This window comes from Budorcas taxicolor, chromosome 19 (genome assembly GCF_023091745.1).
Source record: "Budorcas taxicolor isolate Tak-1 chromosome 19, Takin1.1, whole genome shotgun sequence".
Taxonomy (NCBI): domain Eukaryota; kingdom Metazoa; phylum Chordata; class Mammalia; order Artiodactyla; family Bovidae; genus Budorcas; species Budorcas taxicolor.
The window spans coordinates 7,062,226-7,079,040 of NC_068928.1; the positions used below are offsets into that span (position 1 = coordinate 7,062,226).

The 16,815-nt window shown below is 39.6% G+C and overlaps 1 protein-coding gene across 1 annotated transcript in view; it reads left to right on the forward strand.

Moving 5' to 3' along the window:
• ANKFN1 (ankyrin repeat and fibronectin type III domain containing 1) overlaps nt 1-16,815 on the forward strand; it is a 193,951-nt gene that overhangs the window by 64,031 nt on the left and 113,105 nt on the right. The gene's annotated exons all lie outside the window — the stretch shown is intronic.

Below are 16,815 nucleotides of genomic sequence, written 5' to 3' on the forward strand. Positions count from 1 at the left end.
CCATGTTACAGCTTTTGCTTTGAAGAAGTCCTGCTGTAATCCATACTTCATGTTATATGGAATACATATTTTCCTGATTGTTGGCTATTCAAGTTGCTTCCAACCATTTCACTACTGTAAATGCTGCTGCCGTGAACATCTCTGTATTTAGAGTTTTTCCTGCACTCGGGAATATTTTTTAAAGGAGAATTCTACTAATTTTTCCTCCATTTTAAATTCAGTCTTGACTTTTCTATCGCCTCTGAGTCACAAAGTTGTAAATAGCTAACTGTAGACGTGGGAAATAATATTAAAATTCTCCTATTCTACCACCTACCCCACCCCAAAGAAAAGAAAAATAAAGAAAAGTGCGGGGGCGAGGGGGAAGCATAATAAGGCAAGGAGTTTTAGTTTACAGAAACAGCTTCTAAATAGACTGAGGATCCATCACCCCTGCTTAATCCCTCTGTCCCAGGTGGTAAATGGGAACACAACCACGAACAATGAGTGTAGAGCACACAAGAAGTGCTGTCCACACATTGACCAAATCTAAGTAAATAGCATTAAATCTTTTCTATTCTGATCAACCACTTCTAAATCTGATTAAGTCTCTGCTAGAGTACCCTGATGGATAAAAACAATTCACCAGGAAAACTTAAGTCAGACTGTTAACTGCCAAAGAAGAGGTTTCCATTGACAAAGGAAAGGTGTAGGATATTCCATGAAGTGCTTTAAATTCTAAAAATGTGCATTGGGTTTAGGGACATTCATCCCACCACTCTTAAGTACAATAATTAATATCCCACTCAAGGAAAATGAGACAAGCTATATTCTAAAAACGACCTAGCTTTGTTGGCAAGTGTTCGTCAAAATCTTAATCTGCCTCTTCCATACAGTGTGCGGATTACGGCATGGGATAACTGAAGTCAAAGTGTTCAAGTAACACCGTCTCCTGGGAGCCCATGATCCACGAAGGATTGTGTCCTTGCAAACTCTGGTGGCAGAGCAGGAGTCTGCATGCACAGGTCACTCCTTGTATGGTAGGAGGAGCCCTACCCAGCAGGTCAGGGGGCTGCTGTTCCAGTCCTGGTTCTGCTCTGACTAGCTAGGTAACATCCCTGGGTAAGCCAAGTCTCCTCTTTGAGCTACAGTTCTCTCCTCCGAAGAAATGAGGGCATAAGATTAGATCAGTGGTTTTCAAACTGATTCCATGGACTCCTAGGTCTCCACAGAGATGCCTCAGGACAATGTGGGAGGGCAGGATTGGCCGTAGGTGAAACTGCAGGAGGTTTTCCAGACTGTACAGTCTAAATAATTGTCTTACTGTTACAGTCTTTCAGAGTACTGGGTAAGTTTCCCTTCGGTCTTTTCCCAGTTTGTAATGACATCTTTATCCATATATCATTTCCTTGCTGTCTGTCTCTCTTTCTAGACCATAATCTCCATGAAGACAAGGGCTATGCCTATTTAGTTCACTATTATCAACTCAGTCACAAGCACAATGGTTGGCACGTGGTGCCATAGCTTCAGTAAAGTACATAGTGTTTTTGTCCTTCTCTTCATTGATAAATCAAATGAAAACAACTATCTCTGAGTTCTGACTTGACCCTTACTTCTTAGAAACTGAATGACCTTGGGCACAAAGATCACAGATTCACTGAGCTTCGGTATCCTTTTTTTTATAAAATGACTGGGATAGTCTATGATCTCTCAGGTCTCACACATCAGTGGGGAAAAGATGTACACAATTCAATAAGAGGGATACTGAATAGAAAAATAAAATGTAATAGAATGAGCGTCTCACAGTTTACTTCCAGGTAAATTATAAAAATAGCAGAGATTCCAATGTAAACATAAAATGAAACCATAAAAGTTCTAGACAAAAACATGAGGAAAATTTTTTACAACTAAAATAGAAATGGCCTTTATAACCATGACTCAAAATCTAGAATAAAGTCAAACTCATTAAAAAAAAAATCTTCAGCAGAAAAAACTATAAGCAGCATAAAAAATACAAAATTTCTTACAATAGACACAGACTCATCTTTCTAACATATACACAGCTTTTAAAATCTGTAAGAAAAAGTGAAGGATGGATAGTTCATAGAGAAACACAGATGGTCGCTAAGCATATAAGAAGAAGTTCAAGTTCCCTCATTGTTAAAGAAATGGAATTTAAAACTGACCTATCACTTCTCACCTCTGTGGATGGCAACAATCCACAAGTTTTAATATTTACTCTGTAGATTGGACTCTAGGAAATAGTAACTCTGGTATAATAATGCTGGAAGAATAAATTTTTATGACCCTTACGGGGGGCAATTTGGCAATATTTATCAAAATTACAAATTGAAACAATTACAAAATGCAAATAGCAAATGCTTTTAACCTAGCAACCCATATTAGGGATATTTATCCTTATAGATGTACTTAAAGATGTATAATATAAAATATGCACAAGATTATTCATATGATTGTAAGAGTAAAAAAAAAGAGTAAATACATCATATTCAGTTTATAAGAGTAAAACAAAGACTTATCTATCAAAAATGTGCACGTGTGCTAAGTTGCTTCAGTCATGTCTGACTCCTTGTGACCCTATGGACTGTAGCCCACCAGGCTCCTCTGCTCATGGGATTCTCCAGGCAAGAATACTGGAGTGGGTTGCCATGCCCTCCTCCAGGGGATCTTCCCAATCCAGGGATCAAACTTATGTCTCACGTGTTTCCTGCATTGGCAGGCAGATTCTTTACCACTGTGTGGTTGCTAAGTCATGTCCGACTCTTTGCAACCCCATGGACTGTAGCCTGCCAGGATCCCCTGTCCATGGGATTTTCCAGGCAAGAATACTGGAGTGGGTTGTCATTTCTTCCTCCAGGGCTTTACCACTAGTGCTACCATACATTGTAAAAATCAGTGTAAATTGAATGGAAAGATCTCCAGGAAAAATTAAGCTTAAAAGAAGTTTAGAAGAGTACATATAATATGCTACGTTTTGTGTAAAATGAGGGTGGGATGCTGATCTACATTCTTATTTGCTTACATATGCATGAAGAAATTCTGGAAGGTTATATAAGACACTAAGAACAGTGTATACCCATGAAGGGCAAATTTGGGAACTGACAAGATAATAGACGAGGAACTGAAGGAGACTTATCCCTGTAGTATTCTTTACACCTTTTGGTTTTTGAACCACATGAATCTATTCAAAACATTAAATTTAATTTTTTAAAGATCCAAAGATAAATAAATAAATAAAGTTCATGGGATACAGAGAAAAACAGGTGAGTCAATGAAAAAAGACCTATCAGACAAAAGATGCCATGAAGTGTGGCCTTTATGGAAAAAGTGAGGCCAGGAAGAGAGACAGTTTTCTCCCCAAACCCAGGAGAAGAAATGCTCAAAAGTACACCTTTAAAAAGTGAGAAAGGGAACAAAATTTTTCTATAAATTTCAAGTGTTTTTCCTGTATTTACAATCATGAGAGAATAATACATAAACCAAAGTGGGAAAATTATTTCAAATCTTTTAAAGGGAAAGAGAAAAGTATCTGCTGCTATCATTTCCATGACCATAGTGGGTGAATTCCATGGAGCAGGCTTCCATGTTATTCAATAACAAATTTCTCCAAAGGAGTCTTTTGTAGTGCTTATTTAAGCTATCAGGAAAATGAAGAGTCTTAAATAACCAGAGTGTTTACATACTTAATTTTTGTGTAACATTAGAACCGTAAAAGCTCTCTCTTTAAGATCCGGAGTATGTGACACATGCAGTTAATTTCCACATTAAATTATTGATTGAAAAATACACACATTATCCTATCCTAACCTAAGATTAGGTCAGGTCAAATTTTGTTGCTTTTGGCCAAGGGCTTTTGTAAGACTTACAAGGCTAAGAGCAAGTAGAGGGTTATCTTTGGAAAATCAGAACGAGGTTCTGAGTGGGAAAATACTTAGCATTTCAGAGGTAATTTCATGAAATTCATCATGAGACTAGCACATCACTGTGTTGATTTAACTGGAACTTTATAAGATCACTTTAGCAACAGTTTCTAAAACTGCCAAGTTTCACGTATTCATTTAACAATAAATAATTACCCTTTTCTAGATTGATCTGTAATGGATGCAAATTTGAACTACCTCCAAGAAGTCTCTGACATGAGACCAAATAAATATGGCAAAAGAAAAAAGGGAAGAAAAAGTGGGTGATCCTTCAGCTTAGGGATCCAAAAGTACACATTTGATGGGTTAAAGGTGTCTAACAGTATCTACCTTCAAACCTGGACATGGACATGGAATCTGGAAAGAGTTTAATTATTCTGTCAGAGTAAAGAAAATGTGTATCTTATATATAAAAAAAAAAAATCAGTCTAGCATATAGGGCATATTTAACAAAGTGTTATCTTTTAGATTGGTTTATGAAGAAATGTAGTAAAAATGGTAGCGTTAATAGTAGGGAATGTTTACTGATTTCTTTTACAATGTGCCAAGCTAAATGTTTTATCTGCATTATCTCATTTAATCCTTTCAACAATCTTATGAGGTAGGATCTATTCTTCTCTTCAGTTTGTTGGGGGAAATTAAGAAGTTGCCCAAGTTGTACAGCTAATAGGAGATAAAGTCAGGATAAATACATTTCTCCAAACAACATACCCATAGCAGCACATTGGACCTCCATTTATATTAAAACATATACAGGCTTTTATTGCTCTGTAGTAGGTCAGAGCTAACTCATGATCAATAGATTCTTTGTATTTGATTAAGGCTTCTGAAACATAGGCTTGAAATAAGGGAATATAACCACTCCTAGCACAAAACTGCCAGAGTATCAGAGGACTTCAAGATAGAAAATCATTTAGAACTTACAAAGAATTTTAGGCTATATTTTCTGTAGATCATTTCCATTCCATACATCCATATCAGAAACAAGTTCAGTTCAGTTCAGTCTCTCAGTTGTGTCTGAGGCTTTGTAACCCCATGGACTACAGCATACCAGGCTCCCCTGTCCATCACCAACTCCCAGAGCTTGCTCAAACTCATGGCCATCAAGTCAGTGACACCATCGAACCATCTCATCCTCTGTCATCCCATTCTCTGAATGGCATGAAAAGCCTTTCAGTCTTTCCCAGCATTAGAGTCTTTTCCAATGAGACAGTTCTTTGCATCAGGTGGTCAAAGTGCTGGAGTTTCAGCTTCAGCATCAGTCCTTCCAATGAATATGCAGGACTGATCTCCTTTAGAATGGACTGGTTTGATCTCCTTGCTGTCGAAGGGACTCTCAAGAGTCTTCTCCAACATCACAGTTCAAAAGCATCAGTTCTTCAGCACTTAGCTTTCTTTATGGCCCAACTCTCACGTCCATACACAACTACTGGAAAAACCATAGCTTTAACTATATGGACCTTTATCAGTAAAGAAATGTTAGACTGGAATAAATTCAGAACCATATTTTAGCAAAGTGCCTAGATGCTTTCTTCAGTGACTGTAATTACTGCAACTATTTTCAATGTGAACTTTCTAGAAAAAATATTTTATTAAGCTTAAATAGCTACATATTTAAATTTCTTATTGACCAATTAGTTGGTCCATCATAGTATTTTGGGTGTCTTTCTGAAAATTGTAATAGGTGTTTATGGAAGTTTTCTGTCCCTATGTACACTTATTATTTATCTTTCCTCCACCTGCTTTCTTTGAGACATTCTGTTAAATCTATATTCCTATTATGAATTAACAGAGATATAAATTGCTAGTGAATTAAGAAAAAGACACCTGTGGAAATGATGGGAGCTTTTATGTAGACCTGCCAGGGATACTCTCCTGTATTATCTTTGTGGTGGAGGAAGACAGCAATCAGATTCTTTATTCTCAAAAACTACATTTAATTCACAGACTCATTTTCACAAATAAAACAGGGGAAGGGAGTCAGAAAAACTGAGATTAGATGTTTGGGTTATCAAAAGCTTTCATTTCTTTTACTACTTTGAAAATATTTATACCAGATAAAAAAGCAAAGAGAGAACGAAAGTCTGGTGTAGTCTGTAGTACTGACATCCTTCCTGGTTACAAACATAACCAGTTTCTGAAAGATCAGCATAACAGATTCTGTGGAGGCAGTTAAACTGATACAAAACCAAAGCTTCTCCACTACAGACTGGGTTTGAAGGAATTAAAAAGAACTAATAACTAGTAGCTAGTGGTTGGGAGGAAGTCATGACATCATGTTACTTAGAAATAGTAAAGCTAATGCTTTTAAGATGTTGTTGTTGTTGTTTTTATTTTGCATCATATAACTTGTTTCTCCTTCCTGTGAGATTCCAAAGAAGGAACTGGATTGCAATAAACTTTAAGTCTCACCCAGGGACAATATACACTTAGAAGACAGAGTAGACATCTTTTCCCCAATTCCTCCTGCTAAACACAACTAAAAACGCTAGATACCCTATCGAAAAAGCATAAGAAGATCCTGAATGATGAAGAAAAGAAGGCAGACTGTCCAAGAACTTTGGGACTCAAGAACCACACAGAAGTCACTTCCCTGGGTTTTCCTTTGCCTTATCTATTCAGGACTTGGAGCTAAAGAAGCCAGCGCTATTGGTTGCAGACCAAAAAAAAGAGCCCAACGAAAGCTCTCTCTAGCCGAAGAACCAGGAAAGGGGCAGATTAGCAAGACAGAAAAACGTTAGACAATAATGGCTCCACTCCAACCAGATACCATAGGAAAAAACTGTGACCCCATCCCCAACCTTGGCAATAAAGGCCAAGAGGGGAACCCAGACTTCCCCCATTGCCAGACTATAATGGAGAACCCACACATTCTGGCCAGGGTAGTGTCAGAGAAAACCAAATAGAAATTTTATCCCTGCTGGTCTGTAACAAGGTCCCCTTTCCTTCTGGGGTGGAGTCAGGAGAGGTCTAGTGAAATGTGGGAAATTTCACCACTGTTCATTGTTAACAAAGTCACCCTGACCATGTCAGTAGAGACCACATAGGAAGCTGGAACATCCACCCTGCCCAGCAGTAATGACGATGGTGACCCCCTCTCCTCGGGTATTAGTGGAGGCCAAGTGGGAAACCTGCACTTCCAGCAGTTAGAAGGAGTTCCCTGCTTCCCCTGCTGGAGTGATATCAGAGAAAGCCAGCTCAAATAGAAGTTTAAAAAATACCCCAAGTCTCATCAAATAATACAAAAATGTCTAGTCATCATTTGAAAATCATTCACTGAAAGAAAGAAATCTATCGGTAGATGTCAGTATTAGGACACCAGAGATGAGGAGTTTCCTGACAGTGTCTACATCAGCAGTGATGTTTCAAAGGCAAGTACAAAGATGCTTGGCACACACACACATACAAAAAAAAAAAAAAGGAAAAGAAAAAAAACCCAGAAATTGTAAAGCAAAATAATAGGAAGTCTTAGCAAAGAAGATGTATAGAGAAATTAAATGCAAACTGTACAACTGAAAAATGCAATTATAGAAATACAAAGCTCAGTGGATATGCTTAATAGCAGAATGTAGGGGGCAGAGGGGGAGAGAGTTAGTGACCTAGAAGACAGAACAATAGTAATTACCCAATTTGAAAAGCAGATTGAAAACAGACTGAAAAAAAAAATGAGAGTCTCAAAGACCAGTGGGATCATAATGAAAGATCTAATATTTATGTTATTAGAGTAACAGAAAGGGGAAGGGGGAAGGGCATTGATGAAAAAGCACTAAGAGAAATAATGACTGAAAACTTCCCAGCTCTGGCAAAAGATGAAAATCTGTATTCAAGTAGCTAAGCTACCCAAACAAGATCAACCAAAAGAAATCCATACCACATGACAGTCAAATTTCTGAAAACTAAAGACAAAGAAAAAAATCTCTTGAAATCACTAAGAACAAATGCATTCAAATGACACTGGATTTCTCACCAGAAACCATGGACTTCAGACAGAGGTGGAATAATAATTTTCGATGATGAAAGAAAAGAAGTGACAACTCAGAATCCTATGCCCAGCAAAATTACTTATCAAAGATTTTTTGGTAGATTTAGACAATGCTGTTTAAAATTTATATTAACAGGCAAAGAAATTAAATAGCTACAATAATTCTCCCAGAACTAAGTAGTGAAGGGTAAAAGGGATTAGTCTACCCAATTCCAATATTTATTGTATAGCTACCATAATCAAGACTGTGTGATGTTGGTGGAAGGACAGACACAAAGATCAGTGGAACAGAAAAGACCCAGAATTAGAATCACACAAATATGCTCAACTGATTTTTTGACAAAGGTGCAAAAGCAACTCAATAGAGGGAAGATAATGTTATCATTATCATTAGCATAGTAGCCCAATATGTTACTGGAGATCAGTGGAGAAATAACTCCAGAAAGAATGAAGGGATGGAGCCAAAGCAAAAACAATACCCAGCTGTATATGTGACTGGTGATAGAAGCAAGGTCCGATGCTGTAAAGAGCATATTGCATAGGAACCTGGAATGTCAGGTCCATGAATCAAGGCACATTGGAAGTGGTCAAACAGGAGATGGCAAGACTGAACGTGGACATTCTAGGAATCAGCGACCTAAAATGGACTGGAATGGGTGAATTAAACTCAGATGACCATTATATCTACTACTGCGGGCAGGAATCCCTCAGAAGAAATGGAGTAGCCATCATGGTCAACAAAAGAGTCTGAAATGCAGTACTTGGATGCAATCTCAAAAACAACAGAATGATCTCTGTTCATTTCCAAGGCAAACCACTCAATGTCATAGTAATCCAAGTCTATGCCCCAACCACTAACACTGAAGAAGCTGAAGTTGAACAGTTCTATGAAGACCTACAAGACCTTTTAGAACTAATACCCAAAAAAGATGTTATTTTCATTATAGGGGACTGGAATGCAAAAGTAGGAAGTCAAGAAATACCTGGAGTAACAGGCAAATTTGGCCTTGGAATACGGAATGAGGCAGGGCAAAGACTAATAGAGTTTTGCCAATAAAATGCACTGGTCATAGCAAACACCCTCTTCCAACAACACAAGAGAAGACTCTACACATGGACATCACCAGATGGTCAACACTGAAATCAGATTGATTATATTCTCTGCAGCCAAAGATGGAGAAGCTCTACACAGTCAACAAAAACAAGACCAGGAGCTGACTGTGGCTCAGATCATGAACTCCTTATTGCCAAATTCAGACTTAAATTGAACAAAGTAGGGAAAACTGCTAGACCATCCAGGTATGACCTAAATCAAATCCCTTATGATTATACAGTGGAAGTGAGAAATAGATTTAAGGGCCTAGATCTGATAGATAGAGTGCCTGATGAACTATGGACTGAGGTTTGTGACATTGTACAGGAGACAGGGATCAAGACCATCCCCACAGAAAAGAAATGCAAAAAAGCAAAATGACTGTCTGGGGAAGCCTTACAAATAGCTGTGAAAAGAAGAGAAGTGAAAAGCAAAGGAGAAAAGGAAAGATAAAGGCATCTGAACACAGAGTTTCAAAGAATAGCGAGAAGAGATAAGAAAGCCTTCCTCAGCCATCAATGCAAAGAAATAGAGGAAAAGAACAGAATGGGAAAGACTAGAGATCTCTTCAAGAAAATTAGAGATACCAAGGAAACATTTCATGCAAAGATGGGCTCAATAAAGGACAGAAATGGTATGCACCTAACAGAAGCAGAAGATAGTAAGAAGAGGTGGTAAGAATACACAGAAGAACTGTACCAAAAAGATCTTCAAGACCAAGATAATCACAATGGCATGATCACTCATCTAGAGCCAGACATCCTGGAATGCAAAGTCAAGTGGGCCTTAGAAAGCATCACTACAAACAAAGCTGGTGGAGGTGATGGAATTCCAGTGGAGCTCTTTCAAATCCTGAAAGATGATGCTGTGAAAGTGCTGCACTCAATATGCCAGAAAATTTGAAAAACTCAGCAGTGGCCACAGGACTGGAAAAGGTCAGTTTTCATTCCAATCCCAAAGAAAGGCAATACCAAAGAATGTTCAAACTACCACACAATTGCACTCACCTCACATGCTAGTAAAGTAATGCTCAAAATTCTCCAAGCCAGGCTTCAGCAATATGTGAACTGTGAACTCCCAGATGTTCAAGCTGGTTTTAGAAAAGGCAGAAGAGCCAGAGATCAAATTGCCGACATCTACTGGATCATGGAAAAAGCAAGAGAGTTCCAGAAAAACATCTATTTCTGCTTTATTGACTAAGCCCAAGCCTTTGACTGTGTGGATCACAATAAACTGTGGAAAATTCTGAAAGAGGTAGGAATACCAGACCACCCGACCTGCCCCTTGAGAAACCTATATGCAGGTCAGGAAGCAACAGTTAGACCGGGACATGGAACAACAGACTGGTTCCACATAGGAAAAGGAGTACGTCAAGGCTGTATATTGTCACCCTGCTTATTTAACTTCTATGCAGCGTACATCATGAGAAACGCTGGACTGGAAGAAACACAAGCTGGAATCAAGATTGCTGGGAGAAATATCAGAAACCTCAGATATGCAGATGATACCACCCTTATGGCAGAAAGTGAAGAGGAACTAAAAAGCCTCTTGAAGAAAGTGAAAGAGGAGAGTGAAAATGTTGGCTTAAAACTCAACATTCAGAAAACGAAGATCATGGCATCTGGTCCCATCACTTCATGGGAAATAGATGGGGAAACAGTGGAAACAGTGTCAGACTTTATATTTTTTGGCTCCAAAATCACTGCAGATGGTGACTGCAGCCATGAAATTAAAAGATGCTTACTCCTTGGAAGAAGAGTTATGACCAACCTAGATAGCATGTTGAAAGGCAGAGACATTACTTTGCCGACTAAGGTCCTTCTAGTCAAGGCTATTGTTTTTCCAGTGATCATGTATGGATGTGAGAGTTGGACTGTGAAGAAGGCTGAGTGCCAAAGAATTGACGCTTTTGAACTGTGGTGTTGGAGAAGACTCTTGAGAGTCCCTTGGACTGCAAGGAGATCCAACCAGTCCATTCTGAAGGAGATCGGCCCTGGGATTTCTTTGGAAGGAATGATGCTAAAGCTGAAACTCCAGTACTTTGGCCACCTCATGCGAAGAGTTGACTCATTGGAAAAGATTCTGATACTGGGAGAGATTGGGGGCAGGAGGAGAAGGGGACAACCGAGGATGAGATGGCTGGATGGCATCCGCGACTCGATGGACATGAGTTTGAGTAAACTCCGGGAGTTGGTGATGGGCAGGGAGGTCTGGCGTGCTGTGATTCATGGGGTCACAAAGAGTCGGACACGACTGAGCGACTGAACTGAACTGATCTGAATGTTTTCAAATAATAGTGCTAGAGCAATTGGATGTCCACAGAGGGAGAAAAAAGAAACGTTGCTCTAGGATCCAAACAGTGTTCAAAAGTTAAGGTGAAGCAAAACATGGACTTAAACATGGGAAGGAATAGAAAAAATTACAACTATTTTAATTTGTTGACATCACTAACAACTTTTATTTTCTTTTATCTAAATCTTATGTTCCTTATTTTTAAAAATACATATTTTCTTCAAAGCTGTAGAAAAAGCCAATGAATGATATGATTTTCATAATTAATGATTATAAAACTCTTTTTAAGAATGCCTAAAATATTAGGTATTTCTATGGAAAGAACGAGGGTCTCGCCTGGTAGCTCAATCAGTAAAGAATCTGCCTGCAGTGCAGCAGACCCAGGTTTGATCCCTGGGTCAGGAAGATCCCCTGGAGAAGGAAATGGCAACCACTCCAGTATCCTTGCCTGAAAAATTCCATGGACAGAGAAGCCTAGCAGGCTGCAGTCCATGGGGTCGCAAACAGCCAGAGACGACTGAGCAACTAACACTAACTATGGAAAGAATGATGGTCTCATTTACTTAAAAGCCTCTTCCTAGTGGTTTGAGAATAAATCCCTATCCTAACAGCTCTATGATGAAGAGAGCTCTACAGAAGTTTATCAGTATCTCTTTCAATGAGATTCGAACTGCCCCTTCATGACCTTGCTTTTCCACCTTCCTCCTTACAGCAAGTTATCAACAAATAACTAAATCATGTCCTCTCTCGTATTATGCCTATCTTTTTCTAAAACATGAGTTTAATGAAGGAGGAACCGGTATTATTTTTTAAATATAACCACAATTCCCTTCCTCAGTCTTTGAATTTGTTCTCAGTTCCTCTACTTGTTAGCTGTGTGACCTTGTTGTTCAGTCGCTAAGATGTGTCTGATTCTTTGCAGTCCCAAGGACTGCAGCATGCCAGGCTTCCCTGTTCTTCACTATCTCCTGGAGTTTGCTCGAATTCGTGTCCATTGAGTTGGTGATGTCATCCAGAGATCTCATCCTCTGTCACCCACTTCTCCTCTTGCCCTCAATCTTTCCCAGCATCAGGGTCTTTTCAAAAGAGTCAGCTCTTTCACTTTCATCAAGAGGCACTTTCTGCCATTAGAGTGGTATCATCTGCATATCTGAAGTTGTTGATATTTCTTCCTGCAATCTTGATTTCAGCCTGTGAGTCATCCAGCTTGGCATTTCACATGATGTACTCTGCACAGAAGTTAAAAAAACAAGGTGACAATGTACAGCCTTGATGTACTCCTTTTCCAGTTTTGAACCAGTGCCTTGTTCCATGTCCAGTTCTAACTGTTGCTTCTTAACCTGCATACAGGCTTCTCAGGAGGCAGGTCAGGTGGTCTGGTATTCCCGCCTCTTTAAGAATTTTCCACAGTTTGTTGTGATCTACACAATCAAAGGCTTTAGGGTAGTCATTGATGCAGAAGTAGATGTTTTTCTGAAATTCCCTTGGTTTCTCTATGATCCAGTGGAGGCTGGCAATTTGATCTCTTGTTCTTCCGCCTTTTCTAAATCCAGCTTGTACCTCTGGAAGTTCTCAGTTCAGGTACTATTGAGGCCTAGCTTGAAGGATTTTGAGCATTATCTTGCTAGCAGGTGAGATGAGCTCAACTGTTCAGGAGTTTGAACAATTTCTGGCATTGCCGTTCTTTGCGGTTGGAGTGAAAACTGACATTTCCAGTCCTGTGGCCATTGCTGAGTTTTCCAAATTTGTTGGCATATTTAACAGTATCATCTTTTAGAATTTCAAATAGTTCAGCTGGAATTCCATTCAGCTCCGTTAGTTTTGTTTGTAGTAATACTTCCAACTGCCTACTTGATGTCACACTCCAGGATGTCTGGCTCTAGGTGAGTGACCACACCATCATGGTTATCCGGGTCAGGAAGAACTTTTCTCCAGGTGGCCCAGACAGTAAAGAATCTGCCTGAAATGCAGGAGACCTGGGTTTGATCCCCGGATTGGGAAGATACCCTGGAGGAGATCATGGCAACCCACTCCAGTACTCTTGCCTGGAAAATCCCGTGGACAGAGGAGCCTGGTGGGCTACAGTCCACAGGGTCACAAAGAGTCAGACACGACTGATAACTAAACACGCACACGCAAGAACTTTTCTGTCTACTTCTTCTGTGTATTCTTGCCACCTCTTCTTAATCTCTTCTGCTTCTGTTAGGTCTTTGCTATTTTGGTCCTTTATTGTGCCCATATTTGCATGAAATATTCCCTTAGTATCTCCAAATTTTCTTGATGAGATCTCTAGTCTTTCCCATTCTATTGTTTTCCTCTATTTCTTTGCATTGTTCACTTAAGAGGGGTTTTTTATATCTTGTTGCTATTCTCTGGAATGCTGCATTCAGTTGGGCATATCTTTCCCTTTATCCTTTGCCCTTCACTTCTCTTCTTCTCTCAGCTCTTTATAAGGCCTCCTCAGACAACCACTTTGCCTTCTTGCATTTCTTTTTCTTTGGGGTGGTTTTGATCACCACCTCCTGTACAATGTTATGAACCTCTGTCCACAGTTCTTCAGGCACTCTGTCTACCAGATCTAATCCCTTGAATCTATTTGTCACCTCCACTGTATAATCAAAAGGGATTTGATTTAGGTCCTACCTGAATGGTCTACTAGTTTTCCCTGCTATCTTCATTTTAAGCCTGAATTTTGCAATAAGAAGCTCATGATCTGAGCCACTGTGGTGTGAACTCTGGTGTTGGAGAAGACTCTTGAGAGTCCCTTGGACTGCAAGGAGATCCAAACAGTCCATCCTAAAGGAAATCAACCCTGAATATTCATTGGAAGGACTGATGTTGAAGCTGAAACTCCAATACTTTGGCCATCTGATGCAAAGAGCTGACTCATTTAAAAAGACCCTGATGCTGGGAATGATTGAAGGCAGGAGGAAAAGGGGATGACAGAGGATGAGATGTTTGGATGGCGTCACCAACTCAATGGACATGAGTTTGAGTAAACTCTGGGAGTTGGTGATAGACAGGGAGGCCTGGTGTGCTGCAGTCCATGGGATCGCAAAGAGTCAGATATGACTGAGCAACTGAACTGAACTGATCTGAGCCACAGTCAGCTCAGGTATTGTTTTTGCTGACTGTATAGAGCTTCTCCATCTTCAGCTACAAAGAATATGATGAAACTCATTTCAGTATTGACCATTTGGTAATGTCCATGTGTAGAGTAATCTCTTGTGTTGTAGGAAGAGGGTGTTTGCTATGACCAGTATGTTCTCTTTGCAAATTTCTATTAGCATTTGCCCTGCTTCATTTTGCACTACAAGGCCAAACTTTCCTGTTACTCCACGTATCTCTTGACTTCCTACTTTTGCATTCCAGTCCCCTATGATGAAAAGGACATATTTTGGGTATTAGTTCTAGAAGGTGTTTTAGGTCTTCAGAGAACCATTCACCTTCAGCTTCTTTAGCATTAGTGGTTGGGGCATAGACTTGGATTACTGTGATGTTGAATAGTTTGCCTTGGAAACGAACCAAGATCATTCTGTCATTTTTGAGACTGCACCCAAGTACTGCATTTCAGACTCTTTTGTTGACTAGGAGGGCTACTCCATTTTTTCTAAGTGATTCTTGCCAACAATATCTACAGTAGTAGATATAATGCTCATCTGAATTAAATTTTGAGCAAGTACTTAGTTCCTCTGGCCTCAGTTTCTTCCTAAAGTAGGAAGGCAATGGTTGCGCTATTTTCAGTCATGAAATCAATCCACAATTATTTCAATGATATACAGTCTAAAATAACTGAAAGCACGAAAACTATTAAGCAGAAGAAAAGTTGAGCCAGTTTTGAGAGGTGAAGCCCCAAAGGACATTTTCTTTGCCCTGAGGCATCTGCTTATTATCACCAGAGAGCTGTTAGAATTCTCCAGGCTTCCCAGGTGGCTCAGTGATAAAGAATCTGCCTGCCAGGGCAGGAGACACCGGAGACACGGGTTTGATCCTGGGCGGGAAGATCCCCTGGAGGAAGAAATGGCAACCTGCTCCAGTGTTCTTGCGGGGGAGAATCCCACAGCCAGAAGAGCCTGGCGGGCTACAATCCATGGGATCACAAAGAGTCGGACACAACTGAGCACACACATTGCTGCTGCTACTGCTAAGTTGCTTCAGTCGTGTCCAACTCTGTGTGACCCCATAGATGGCAGCCCACCAGGCTCCCCCGTCCCTGGGATTCTCCAGGCAAGAACACTGGAGTGGGCTGCCATTTCCTTCTCCAATGCATGAAAGTGAAAAGGGAAAGTGAAGTCGCTCAGTCGTGTCTGACTCCCAGAGACCCCATGGACTGCAGCCCACCAGGCTCCTTCATCCATGGGATTTTCCAGGCAAGAGTACTGGATTGGGGTGCCATTAATTCTCCAAAGTCCACGTCTTTTCTTTCTCCAAGAAGTTAGGTCTTAGGATAGCTTTGTCCACAAAGGAGAAAGAGCACTTCCTATAGGCTTCACCTTTCCTACATGACTGTTTTCTTGAATTAGAATGTACTTTGTTTGGTTTGTTAGGGAGAGAGAATATAATTTCTTGCTAATTCTATCTCAGTGATTTTCACTTGAATAGTTTTAACTTCCCAACAGAAATAGTTTGCTAAAACTTCCCCATGATTTCTAAGTAAAGATATTCTTTTAAATGATACCTATCTTTCTTTTCTGATATTATTCTTCCATGTGTAAACAGTCCAATCTACCTAACACTGGGGTAGTAATTTCTTTGTTAATTAATAAAGCTAAGGAATGTGTTTGTGTTGGCTGGATGTTCTTTAAGATCAGAGGATAAAGATTTGGACTTAGGATCTGATCTAATCTAATTCTGGAAAATCAAAACCCAGTCAAAGTTAGCAAAAGAATTGGGATACCTTTAATGGTCTTAAGAGATAACCCTTTGTTTTAAACCATTAAAACAGAGTGATAAAAAGGAGAAAATTAAAAAGTTTAAGGTATAAATATAAAAATATATAAAATCAATTTTAGAAAAGAGTTTTACTTAAAATGGTGAGGTGGTGAAAGCCAAAATACAACAACAAAATAGCAAAATACTAGGAGCCACATGAGATATGTATAGTACATAATAAAAGAAAAACCTAGGGTCCTGGAATTTAATAACCCAAGAAAAGCAGAGATCATGTGGACCAACTTAATCTTTTAAAACTATGGAAACTGAGACCCAGAGAGGTGAAGAGACTTGCTGAAGGTCACAAAACTATCTGGCAGAGCCAAGATAAAAATCCTAGGTTCCTTCTCCTAACTCACTATTATTTTGCCCATAGCATATTACTTCCCAAGAAAAACTCACCAGAAATTACACAGAGGTCTGATGCCTCAGCTAGGAACTTCAGGGGTTAAGGCACCTAGCCCATAATCTGAGCAATTTGTAGAACTGAGGTGAGATTTCTTGAGTTTGCAGAGGTTGAGAATTCTCAACAAAAGGAGCCTGTTCAGTGCTGATCCCCTGGGGATTAGAGTAAAATGCTGAGAGCTCTTAGATAC